We start from the raw sequence: 13,969 nt of genomic DNA on the forward strand, positions 1-13,969 counted from the left end.
ATACATGTATAAATTTTAATTTTTAACTGCTTTTTTTACAACTAAATTATAAACGGATTTCTATTTGAATTCTGATATAAAAAATAAGCTTAAATGATGGACATTTTAAATGTCATAGTTTGCATCATTGATGAAACTACAAATATTTTTATTGAGAAAAAATATCCTATCAATCATCGATACCACCATATTATTATAATGACGACATGACAATTTTTATTCATCTCTACATGTTTTTTTCTTTTCTAAATTCGCTATCTCTCTTTCTGAATATATGCAACTTAAATACATGTTCAAACATTCTACACTCGGAAATGCTCCGTTTCCTTTATTTCACTTCCGAGTCGCACAGCATAGTCAATTGCAAGCGATTAAAATACTTGTGCGATCCATCGTAATTATCTGACGTTAAACGACTCTAATTAATGTCGGCGGATACGAGACGAACGTTCGAAACGGCCAGCCCATCTTTAGAAAGTCATCGTATCCGCCCCGCGATATCTGTATTTTGAGGCGATTGTTTCTTTCCTTCGTTACTTAATATTTTCCTCATGTTAGGTGTCCGATAAATGGGTTAATTGCCGCACACGAGCCTCCTACCTCGACTGCATGATTTGAATGCAGCCGGTCCCATGAGTTTCTCCACGAGAGGTAAATACCCGCGGCGCATTATATTATGCACCTTCCAAAGTGTTCCCGACAGTGCAGGCGTACCAGGGATATTCCGGGATGGCTTAACACACTTGGTACTCGATTCTAATCGCGAGATTTTCACGATTTGCACCAACTGGTACGAGAGACCCCCGGAGACCGATTCTGCACACCTTCATATTTAATAGGCGGCTACGACGAACCTGTCGATGTATTATGATTAACGATCGTCGTGTCGTTCGTCCGTTCCTTCGGTCCATTTTCTGCATCCGCTACAGTCCCCGATACTGTCGTTATCGGTTTTATTTTGCATAAAGAAAATCAGAATAGAAAAGGGCAGATAATTGGTTTATCGTCAAGATTATAAGAAGTAATCGAGAACGAGGGGCAAACAATCGGAGCAATTGAAAAAATAATTTATAATCATTGCAATTGTGTGTTTTGTAGCGATTTTTTTTCACGACATGTTTTATGAAGATACAGATATTACATATCGCAAGTCGAAGATAAACACTGATAAATATGAAAAATCTTCTGCACCGATCCGATATTTTGTGATAAGAGATTTATTTTTTATAATTGTGCATACTAGTGCATACTTATTTAAAATGAACTAGATATATGTTTAAAGTTTAGTGAAAGTGAGAAAAAAAATTCTAGTCCAGTGCAATAAAAAATAGATCTAAGGTTTCCTTTCTTGAATTTTTGATCTTCATCGATACCGCAAGTGTCGTTTATCGTCCATGATTCACACTTCATGTAATTAAAGGAAAAAAAATACCGCGTCATGATGCTAATAATCTCGTCGAATAATAACGTCTTGCGATATCCAAAAATGATTATTCACTGCTCCCTGATTGATGGATGTCGAAAGCTACAATTTTCTAACATCTCGATGAGTATAACCATTCTGCTGCCACTTGGCACGCGACCTCGTTGCCTTAATCTAACCGTAGTCTTCGATCTCCTCGATCGTCATACTCTTCTGATAATGTGCTCGATAGTATATATCACGTCTTTCCCAATATTATCTCGAACGATCGATTATCATTCTGGCACAAAATATGATGTACCTATTATGAATTATATCGTGCCATTACGTAATATTTTCCCCGCGTTAATCCCTAACAATGTATATGTTGCCGATGCTCCGTGTGATAAACAAGCGACGCGAAAATGTAATACATTTAACACACAATGTAACATTAAACGCACACGTATATACATACGATGTCTCTCTTACTGATTTAAAAAAGTGACATTTGGATAAATCATTTTACGTTATTATAAACGCGCATTGTAATAACGTAAAATTGCGCGTACATGAATATCCTCTTTTTCATGGGGAATCCCCAAAATGACGCGGATAAAATTACGAATTTTTGCGAGCGGCTTTTCGAAACTATTGGTCGTCGAATTTGTACTTCAAATATACAATCCCGCGCGGGACAATCGAATTTTACATTGCAACAAAGTATATACGTATCGCCGCGATATTCTCTGTAAAATTTCCCATACGTATCCCGGAATATCCCCGAGGCGCTGAATACACATCCCGCTGCCTGTATATTGACAGTTTCAACAGAATCAACGTTGCCCGCGTTGTTGCTGCTGAAGGATCGTCCGTACGGTGATCGCGAATTTTATATCCGTAAATATTGTGTCATGTTAAAAATAGCAGCTTGACTTTCTACTCCTTTACGGAGGGCAAGTTTTACGACTTGCGACTTTCTACGTAATTCGGCGCCTCTCACTGTGACTCCACCCTTCCGCCGATTATCATCGTTATTTCCGATTAATGTTCAGTTTTTTTCGACAATCTTAATCGCTATCTCATTAAACTCTCACTAAACGATTTATAGATACACGATTAGATTATATTAATTTCTTCGAGACTTTGAAAAAAAAAAAGAACCGTATTGTTTCGAGGTAGAAAAAAACGTTCGTCTCTTGTGAGACGCCTAAACAAAATTTCTCGAACGACTTACGAATCGATGACTTACGACCGTTATCGATGAGTCTTTTTTATCGAATTATCTACGTACGCTTGTTATATTATGGCTACTATCACATAGATATAACGAGTTATGCGTGCGGGATATGTTAATTAACTGATAATTACGATCGCAACCTGCATTAATCTGTTACTTAATGGTTCACACTAATTTTAGCTCGCGGCTATTAAATCGATCCATTTCTTCGCGGATCGTCGAATTTGCAGCAGTACTCGGTACAGTAACGTGTCCATTAATTAAATGGGAAATAAACGAACGAGAGTCATGAATAAGATTCGGCCAACTGGTTTAAGTTAACTTTTGCCTGACTTTTTCTTTTCTTTTCACAAAATGTGAATTACCCTATGTGAGGCCCTAGGCCTAATTACTTATAGAGATTATACTTTATTACACTTATTTACTTTTCTGATTAAATTCGCTTATTATAAATAAAATATCCTTTTTAAATTAAACAAAGAGCAACGATATGTCATTGGGATTTAATCTGCTTTTGGATCTGTTCTTGATTGTAATTTTAAGAAAGAAAAAAAGAAACAATCAAGAAACATAATCGTTTCGTTTATGCGTATAATGTAATTGTATAATGTAATTGGAACGTTCAGCCGGAAAACAAGTTTTTAAGATTTTCTCATGAATGCGCGAGTCGTGTGTGCACTTCCTGCGTAAACGAAGCCGCGTTTCCCATCACACGGATGACTTCCTGACTCGGTTTTTATCGCTCGCGTCTCTCAGCTCCTTATAGTTTTCTAACAATCGCTCCTATTTGTCTTCCCGTAGACAAAGGTTAATTGCAATCAGAGGGACCGTGTTAACGATGTCTGGAGCCTTCATGCTCACGGAGAAACGAATTTCTCCATTTGCGACAATGAAATGTAATCTAAGGCTAATGCAAAAGCGATTTAAAGCAAATATGGTTTTGATTTAATCAGCGATAATTGGTCAAAAACAGAAACGCTCTGTACATGTGATATAAATACCGAGAGTTTCGAATTAAAAAAAAAAAAGGGGGGGGAGGGAGAAAGAGAAAATCGAAAAACCCGTGAAAGATAAAAAGCATAAAATGCACGCTTTAAAGCGCAAAATAAAATCGCACTGTATGCGATAAAGTGTAAAGCCGTGCTCTCTTTTCTGCATCCTATAACGAATATTTCACAAATAAAATTTGGCGTTTTTTTTCTCGGTTTTCAAAGCTGCCCGATTGATCTATACAATCGAGCGTTAACTTCGCGTACAACTATATCACTTTATATAAAATATTTTTAATAATCCCCGGCATACTGCAACAACATGCGGTATGAAATGCCCATATGGAACGCATTTCTCGATGTTTACCTATTAATCCGTTTCAGCGTTAGATCGCCAAGGATCATTGGATCATTTTCAGAATGAAGAAAGAGAAAGAGAGGAGGATGGAAATTGCTTTAAGATTTGTGTGCAATATCGATATCTCTTTTCTAGGATTCTAAGATGAACTGACGAAGTAATACGTAGAGGCTCGCTCAATATTCGTCATTGTACGAGGAATTTGTACGAGCGTATGCGTATATACGAATAATGCGAATCGTATGCGCGCAAACGGCAAAGGTGGCGAAGAACGCAGATCGCTAAAGGCACTGTTCCGGTGACCTACTCCGCGATTATCACTCACTCGCGGCCGATCGTCGATGCAAGTGCGTGAGTGTTAACTAGTGTTGCCAGCTACACCGCGCCACGAGAAAAGGAGGACGCCGCGCGGGGACGTAATCGCATAAATGTCGTCACGAGCCGTCTCATTTCGAGCCCTTTCCCGGTCGGCGATCGGTCGGCAGGTGCGTTGAACCGCCGACGTTTCTGCCCGCGATCGCGATTCGCTTCTATGTGATCTATGTGATCTTAGCGCGATTTACCCGTGATTTACTCCCCCCGGTCTCACAATTAGCTGCAATTAATTTCTTAGCGCTAACGTAACGTGTACATTAAATGTCATCACGACAACGTTGTACATACTAATGAAAATGAAATACGAAATTCTATAATAGGATTAGTTTTGCCGATCGGTATCTAATAAAATATCTCGAAAGGGGCAATTTGTCTCGAGCTTATGCTAAATACGCCAGAGATTTTTACTCGAGTTTTGACCGCGACAAGTAGAACTGATTTGAATTTTAAATTTTGAATATCATCTCTAATTTATTTAAAAAAATTTTGATTTATTTAACACACACACACACACACACACACATTATTTTATTAAAATATATAAATTTTTTAATTGCAAAATATATGTACAATTTTGTCATATAAAGTAATTTTTTAAAGAAACGATATTTTTCATTATTTGATTTTCGTTCTTTTAATCTTTGGATACAAATCGTATAGATTTGTAGATTAGAACACACTTGTGAAACAAACTGTACTATCTCTCTCTTTGCTTCTAATTATTAACCGCGTAATGAATCCGGATCATTGACCGATAACCACAGATACCGCCGATTTCTGGTAAGTATCCGCGGAGAAAGTATGGCTGATCGAAAGATACTGCGATCGATTCGAACGGCGAAGCGTGACCGACTCGCGAATCGAATGTATTCCTTGATCGCAAAATGCTTTCTGCTCGTCTCATGTTTATCCTATCTTTCGCGCATTTACCGTAATCATCGGTTTCTTCGTTTTTTTTTTTTCAGTGACTGCTGCAAGCATAAGCGCATATCTTTTTCAAGCACGATGTTATTTACATATCTTTTAACGAGTTGCGCATTGAAATTCTCGCTTCGTCCAACGTTTAACCGGTGAGTTAAAATATTAACTAATTTAATGCGTGATTAATCCATCATAATCCGATGGTCTCATGATGGAGTGAAAAAAATTTGTTAAATAAATACGACATACTTTTATCGAATATTCGGCAAATGAGGGCATTGTTTGGTGCCTACTTAACATATATTTCCAAGTTGTTTGCACAATCGTGGCTGCGACTTTCTTATCGTGACGTCAACCATACATTTATCGCAACTCGGCGTGTAAGGAATTGAGCCTTCCAGCGTGTTTTGTTGCCTGCTTCCTTGTTCGCCACCCTTGCAGGTTGCGGTGTATCTTATCTTGCATAGTTTAATGCTCGTCGTGCAGGTTTGACGTTATTCGAGACAAGCGCATGCAGCATGATTGATCTCAACGGAGGCGTAGAGATAGCGGAGAGACAACTCGGTACAATGATTCCTTAACGTTGGTTGCACGCGGCAAAATACGGCGAGAAAATAGCACAGTATTTATCATCCAAACAAACTTGCAACAAAGCAGGCAAAGCAACCTGCAATTAACCATCTCCAGCAGGCAGGGAAGCAGGCGCGGCGGCACGCACAATGGACTACAAGGAAACTGCCCTTCCTGCCCAAGTAGAAATTCTTGTTATATATGCCTTTAACCGATCTTATTTCACTTCTCGAGTAACGTGCAAACTTTATACTCTATAAATTGCGACGCGCTATTTTTCGAAAGTTTCTCTTGACGCGTATCAAATGTGCGAAGCATATCATAGGCTTGCTACAAAATTAAGAAAAATTTATAGAAAATAGATTCGTGAAGATATTTATTGATTCAGTCGTTTGAAGATATTGTAAATTCGGGTGTAATGGATACACGTTCAGATTTAAAGATGTGGAATTCTGTACTGGAACGCTTGTCAGGTTGAAAAACAACCTTGACCCAGTCAGCACGTGTGTAAATATCTAATTATATTTGGAAGCGGTAATTTTACGACTAGCTCGCTCGTAGACTATTCATTTTTGCACGTTTGCAAACCGCGACCGGCACAATAGAAATGCATTATTGCAACACATCGCGCTGACGTAAGAGGTTTGGTTCAAGCATCTCATTGTTTAATGCACGTTCCTCTTGTCGCGCGATATGAAGCAAAAACTAAAATCTTGGGAAAATACAGTTTTTTTAATAAACATGCATAGATAACTTAATTAGCTCAACGATTTCTAATTGTGAATTCATCTCTTCAAAAAACAATGATATACTCGTAATTCAAAATTTTATAATAAAATATTTTAAAACCTTTATAAATATAATTGATTATATTATTATGATCTTGTAAATAACAATTATTACAATGTATTAAATAGTCTTTATAACATTTTATTGTTATAAAAAAGTATTTTATTGTTTTGATATATAGTCAATTGGATATTGCAAGAGTTAACTTTACAAATTGGATAAATGTTTAACCATTGATGCGTTAGAATAAAAATGAAAAATCTCTATAGTTCTCTATTAAATAACTTTTTACACGGAGAGAACAATTTTATTGAGATATCTGAAAATATGATAAAAATCAGATACAAATCTGAAAATAATTTGGTCAGATTACTAATATATTTACGCAGAGTGCTTAAATGTATTGATGATTAAAATATAAAAAAATACTTTAGCAGCTAGCAGTTTGAACGTCCTATATAGATATTTGGATGACAATAAAATTATTTTTAAATATATATTTGACTAAATTTTTAGATATTCTAGCAAAACTATTTTTTTCTAGTTTAAAAGGAATTATATACGTGCTCAACATTTCATTATTCTTAGGTTAGATCCTTTGTAGAGATAGAATTAAAAATTAAATTCATAAATTTTAAAGCCTGACAGAATAAATGAAATTATGGGATTGCGAGGACTACTGTTACCGAATTTACGTAGATTTTGAACAGGATATTAAAGCAAGTAGGAAGTACTTCCTCCCGATTATACAGACACGTTATTTATGCGGCTCATCGTCGTGGCGCGGTGCTATAATAAATAATTTCGGTAAAAGAGCTCCGTTTATCACACAAATTCAATGGTAGCGCTTGCCCCGGCTCGTGACCGCGGCTCCAATTTGTTTCAATTAAAATCGTAATAGAATACATTATCACCCCTGCGCCGAGCATAAATTCTCCCGTATAATCCGAGATACTCGAAAACATTTCTTTCGATTACGCAAACGAGCAAAAGTGGCAAATATCGCTTCCGCGATCGCTTGCGCGAGTCAACATTTATTGCGATAATTAAGTGAAATATTCTAATATATAGAGTAGAGTGGTAAATGGAGTGGGAATCTTTTTTGAGATAAAATTAAAATAATGTTTACGCGCGAAAAGCATCCAGGGATCCACAATGAGAAGCCGCTCTTTAATCGACTCGGACTTGAAATTTCCGCCAAGGGAAAGTCGGCTGGACGTTCGTCAACGAATACGCTCCTGCTACTGATTTCCACCTTTTCTGGGCCACCCTGCGGAGAATATCGAGATGGTGGAAGTCCGTCGACGATCCGCATACCACACCGCCGGATGATCGTACACCGCACGGCGACGTACGTATCCGCGTACAAACACGATGAACGTGTATACATACGTGTATGCGCGTATGTATACGCGCATACACGTATGTATACACGTTCATCGTGTAGGCCGGAGAAGGAACGAGACACTACAAAGTGGCGTGCCACGGGAGTATGGACCTTGCGAGCGGTCAAAGTCGTGGCCTACTTCACTTCCTACTGGCTTCGAGAAACTTTCTCCTCGTGCCGTTCGTGCGTTCACGCGAGAACCGAGAGCGGCGGGGATCTCAATCGGATATAGAACCGTCCGATCGCGGTTCCTTGCGCCCATCGTCTTTTTTTTGCGGGTGGGGACGAAATCGTTGACGAAATCGTCTACCTCCGAAAAAACGATCGCCGGTGACCGTCTCTCGTATTTAGGATCAGCGCTCATTTCTATCGATAGCTATTAATAGCTATTTTCTTATCTCTCGATTTAATTTACTCCTTATCTTTTCCTTTAAGTTTTTAAAGTTCAGAAAAGATAAAAAATAAATTAAACTGAAATTAAAGCTAATTTATTTTTATACTGATAGAAATGAACGTAAATGTGATTCGTTAATTAAAAATAATGTTATCTATTTGAATGGATGCTTTACGTGAAGAAATATTTTGTATGTAAATGTAAATTGACTCGTTAATAGTGGTAGTTAAAAGATGCGAATTCTCATGATGCCGTTCGTAATTAATCTATACTTTTCGTTTTTATAAGTTAATTTCAGAAAGATACAAATATAAACTTAATTTAGCTTTACTTTAATTTATAGGAAAACTTGAATAGTTTACTTATCTGCTTATTGTTAATTTTATTTAAATTTAGTACGCGTATATTTAATACGATATTTTGTGTCTGCATCGATATTATTTTTATTTTTCCAAATTTTACTCATTATTCACTGTTCTTTCATTCTCGACATTTTCAGCATACTTATAAAATTGGAACTGTCTTGTTCAATTGACACAGAAATAAATTCGAGATTGATTTCTTAACGTGCCAAAATATAGATAGAATCTCGACTTTTGTTTTTGGAAAATGGATCAGGTCGACACTATCAAACTTAATTCTGTCGAATCGATCGGCATACGGATGGCGATAACGTATATAACTACCCACAGGGAAATTGATACCCCGTCGTTATCGATCCGCTAAAAACAGTCGTCTCGTCCTGATTTTTGTTAATCGGCCAACGTACAACTAAAAGTATTATTCGGAACGTTCCATTGGCCGAGTATCCGCCACTGCATCCGAGTATGGGCCACGATCCATAAACCATGTGTACGAAGCGTGCATCACTCGCTTGTGCCAGCTCGATAATCCGCGGGCGACCGGCTCTCGCGCGCGACCGGCAGTAAAATATCCCTGCACGAGTGCATCGGACAAACACCTGAGGGAATTGGTATCTCAGTCAGAATCGTAAAGGTTTCCTCTCTCGACTCTCTTGGCGTATTATCGCCAACTCCCGGGGACCCGGCCGACGAGTTTCACCGACGATTATCTCGCGTAACCCTCGCGCTCCACGTCGATATCGCGCCGATATCGTTTCGATGTCCAATTTAATGCGTCCGTTAGCTCGCCTCGGAAAATTATAGCCGACTGCCTGCCGACGGGTTTCGGGCTCCCGATTGTAACCCGTTCAGGGCCAGAGAATCGCCGCCGATCGCTATGTTCTGATTGCTTGAGGAATCAGAGCGTCATCGTCGTGCTCTGGTCGAGCTGATTCAGATTTCGCAAGTCACCGTGATCTAGACGGTGTACCAACGGTGTGCAACAATGGGCTTGTAATTAGCTACCGCCGTACGAGATACCTATCTACTCGTTTGTGGAGTAGATAGTCTCTCGCTGAGGAAAGTCTGATGATGCGAATTAATGTGCTTCCGTCAGCTTTCGATTCGATTTTTGCCTAACTTGCGCTTGGCAAAATCGTTTTAGCAAAATTATTATACAGCTATTTTTCCGAGAAAACTCCGTTCCGGGAAAGGCCTCGAATGACGTTTATAACGTATATAATTATCTTTGAAATAACAATTGCGACATAATGAAGGAATAAAAATTAAATTAATCTTGTTATATGAATCTATATATGATTGTCGCATGTAAGAGGCGAAATGAAAGGCACAATTATCACGAGTATAATGTGTTAATGTGCATGAAGGGAATTTGCGAGCGAATGATTATATCTCGCTTAATTTGATGGATATACACGGACGGATATGAGATTACATGGGATGAAACGAGTCTAACCATCGCTGAGCGGGTATTCTGTTTGCGAACATCGAGTGAACGTCAATCGATTCAGGATGCACTTCGCAAAAGCTACGAGAGTGCTAGATGCGATTCTCCCCGCAGTATCGATGTGGCTCGAATTCCATTGCGAGAAAAGTCAACTGCAATACCATTGTTGGCGAAATGTACCGGCTCGATCGCATTACGGAACTTATAGTAAGAGCGCAAAGAGAGAGAATCACGACACTTACGGTTGAAAAGCCAATCGAGAGAAAAATAAAATGTCGCAAAGGTTGAATAACTGGAAATTATAAAACAAATATGTAATAAAAAAAAAAAAGACAATATTCCTTGTTATATGTTAAAGAAACAAAAAGACTGCGAAAAAGAGGGATATGAAATAAATTCATTTTCTAAATAAGTTAGCTTTCTCGCAACAAAAGTACTTTTGTTGCCGTGGTGAAATATTGTTCTGTAACGTAAACGTTAACGTTTTCAGAAAGAAAGGAAAACATCTGAATCATCTTTCATGTTTTAAAAGATACATCTCCTCAGTGATCGAAGCAGCGATACGAGGCTACGATGCGTAGAAAAAGAGATGCAGGACGCTTAAGTGCGCTTAATTTTTGCACCATATTGGCGATTCATAAGCTCGTTCTCGTATAATGTACGGGAGAAAATACTGGTAATCATTGTAGTATAATGGCAGTCGTAACGGCGCGATGCTAAGAGTTTATCCGCCGTCACGGGAAGAATATAATTATCGCTATAAGTTTCACTGGGTTGTAAACTCAGTAATGCGAGTGGAGAATAGCCCCGGTCAGGACTAATGGACGAGTGGATCTTTCTTGAAATCTACGGAAAAAGGAGAAAATTAGATCCGGGGCGGGGAGATGCAAAAGCGAGATAAGCATGAGTGACATATTCCCTTTGATTGTTCCATTTAATTTATGAATATTCGTAGCATTGAAACGAATCAATTGTTTATCGTTATTATTTATCCAATGGTCATTTAAGAGAAGAGTCGTATGTTACAGGGCGGCACGCAAAATGCACGTAACAGCAATCGATTATTCGTGACATAAACGACAACGGAGGCGAGATTAATAGTCTACTTCCAAACAGAGCGCTGCACTGTAATAAGATGACGGCACAGGATGACTGCTTGAAAACTATTCCTTTGCACCGTAATCTGAAGCGCGGTAAGTATAACACGACTGAAAAGGCAGAAGAATTTAATAATCCCGACGCAATCTTTACTCGTTCCCGGGCATTTCTTCTTATAAAGGAGCGAGCTCCACTTAATGTGATCTTGAATGAAAGGCGTCGAAGAAGAAGAAGAAGAAGAAGAAGAAGAAGAAGCGTTATCCTATTCACCTGTAAAATTTTGAATTCCGGATATGTTGAATGCAGCCGGCGAAAGTGAGTCCAGGGGCGCTGACTCGAGCCCGTTGCCGAGAGATTCGATCTTGCCCGAGGAAAAAAGCTTTACACACGGCGTTTCTTGATCTTGCGAGCGAAATAACGTAATTGTTTCTCGACTGGGAAGCATCGCGAATGCGAAGACGATGCCAACAGCGGTCTCATTAGAGACTCGCGATGACGTGATTTTGTAACGAGAATTGCGAGCGGAACGTTATTCGCATACCGTTTATGAATTTTCATTATCAGTGAATATCAGTGCAATTTAAGTTCGAGGCATAGGAATATCGCATTTATCGATTATATTAATTCATAGTGACGTAAATTTGATTACCGATGCTCTCCGCGTTGCAGGACTTTCGAGAAATAATTTCGTAACCATAACTTTCATTGACGTCATTCTATATCCGGACATCCGGCGGTCGCGTGTCGCCGACGTGCAAGAGGCGAAGCGATAAAAGTGAAAAGTGAAAGCAAGCGGTAGCTCTGCTTATAGATATTGTCATGCAAAAGGCGGTGATATGAAAATAGCGATGAATTATCTTCCCTTTCACTCATTCATGCTTGGATTAAAAATACATACCGAAAGTAATATTACAATACACGCTTTGTGTTTTCGTAAAAGAGTTATATATTTAATCAATATGCGATTTCTCCATGAGATAAATATCCAAAGTGTTGATAACCCGCTGTTGGTTTAGCAGCGTAATAAATAAATAAAATACCCAGAGTATTTGTTCTTTAAAACAAAACAAAAGGATGAGAAATAAAGGATGTGTCACAGATTAAGCTCCCGAAAAAGTAGGACAGTCCATAAAAAAGATTAACTTTGTTTCACGATAATTCTTTCTGATAAAAAGCGATATGACCTCGATTTAAATCTCTTTCTTTATTGTCGATCTTTATAATAACAAATGAAAAGTGGGTGATACAGGAATGCAAGATGAAATACTCATTGAAATCAAAAACGGGGTTGCGACAGTGAATCATTGTCACGCAAATGCGTGACGGTAGGTGGCTGGCGATATAGAAAATTGACGCGTGGGTGGTGAAAGTGAGCGTGTCGACTGGCTTAACGACGTCGTCATCGTGCCGATATTAGAAAAGCGAAAATGGAGCGTTTTTTAATAACGTCAATGTAATCCGGAATGGTAATCGGATAATGAATCGTTTTTCCATTTCTACCCGTCGGCGAATAACCACACCTTCTTTCGAGAGAAAGTTTGTAGTTTTTAGTTCACGTGAGTTGTTTTAATGATTGAAACAATTACGGATAACGATCTTTTTTTTTTTTTTTTTTTTTTTTTTTTTTTTTTTTTTTTTTTTTAATTTAAAAACTTTTGATTATTCAATTGTACGTCCGGTTGTCCCATTAATCTTTTACAAGCTAAAATTTTCAAAAATTAATTAAGGATATATGTAAACAAAAATTAGTACAATTTTTTGAACGATTTGGAAATTATTTAATTTTTAAATTTGCATTTTATTTGATATTCCGTATGATACAAATATTTAGAAATTTTTTGAAATTATTTTAGAATTTGCTACAAAAAGGAGAAAAATCGACATAGTTATGGAAAAAGCTGAGTAAATCCGTTATTTACGAATTGATTTCACGTGAGTGAAAGGAAAGGATTTTCGATTAATACAGATTAACCGTTCGGAATGACAATATCTAGAAGCAGAACTACCACTGGAATGACACGAGGAAAACGCGGCAATATTGTGCAACCTATAAGAATTACAATTCACGCCGCGATAAGAGTGGTTCTAACATTTCACCAGCGAGCCGTGAGATGCATACGCTAGGCAGGCATAGATACCTACTTTGCTAAATACCATCTTCTTCCGTAGATTCGTGGACTGAGCGACGGTCTGGGTTCACTAATCCCGGGTTAGAGACTCGCTGTCCCTTTTTAAATTACAGACCTACATATATGCAACGCGTTGCAGAGAGTCGGAGAAAATTTAGTTAACTGGCGTTAGAACGATATTAGCGCATCCGGTCCTTAGTCACATTACCGCGTGAATGCTGCGTGAAATGGTACCATTCCGCGGGGATGGCTAATTTTAGTGAAAAGTAGTTTAAACCGAAACGAAAGAGAGCAGCTGTTCTCGTCGAGTCTTGAGCCTCTACTTTTTACGGAACGGCGTCCACCTTTTTGGTATATTTTGCGCGTATTCATTGTGCTATATTAAGCGTACAACTAAAAGCCGGTTTATTTTACGACTGGCCGAAACATGTTCAAGTGTATGTTTTTCGGATATCGCGGATATTGGGGCAAGATTAAATTTTTATGATGTGATACCAGGGTGGTAAAA

The 13,969-nt window shown here is 38.2% G+C and overlaps 2 protein-coding genes across 4 annotated transcripts in view; one reads left to right on the forward strand and one right to left on the reverse strand.

The window, feature by feature from the left end:
* The window catches only part of Nt5c (5' nucleotidase C), a 41,785-nt gene that overhangs the window by 6,730 nt on the left and 21,086 nt on the right, over positions 1-13,969 (reverse strand). The gene's annotated exons all lie outside the window — the stretch shown is intronic.
* The window catches only part of dyl (transmembrane protein dusky-like), a 43,837-nt gene that overhangs the window by 1,008 nt on the left and 28,860 nt on the right, over positions 1-13,969 (forward strand). The window lies entirely within an intron of this gene.

This window comes from Pogonomyrmex barbatus, unplaced genomic scaffold (genome assembly GCF_055798465.1).
Source record: "Pogonomyrmex barbatus isolate J1 unplaced genomic scaffold, ASM5579846v1 scaffold9, whole genome shotgun sequence".
NCBI classification, from domain to species: Eukaryota; Metazoa; Arthropoda; class Insecta; order Hymenoptera; family Formicidae; genus Pogonomyrmex; species Pogonomyrmex barbatus.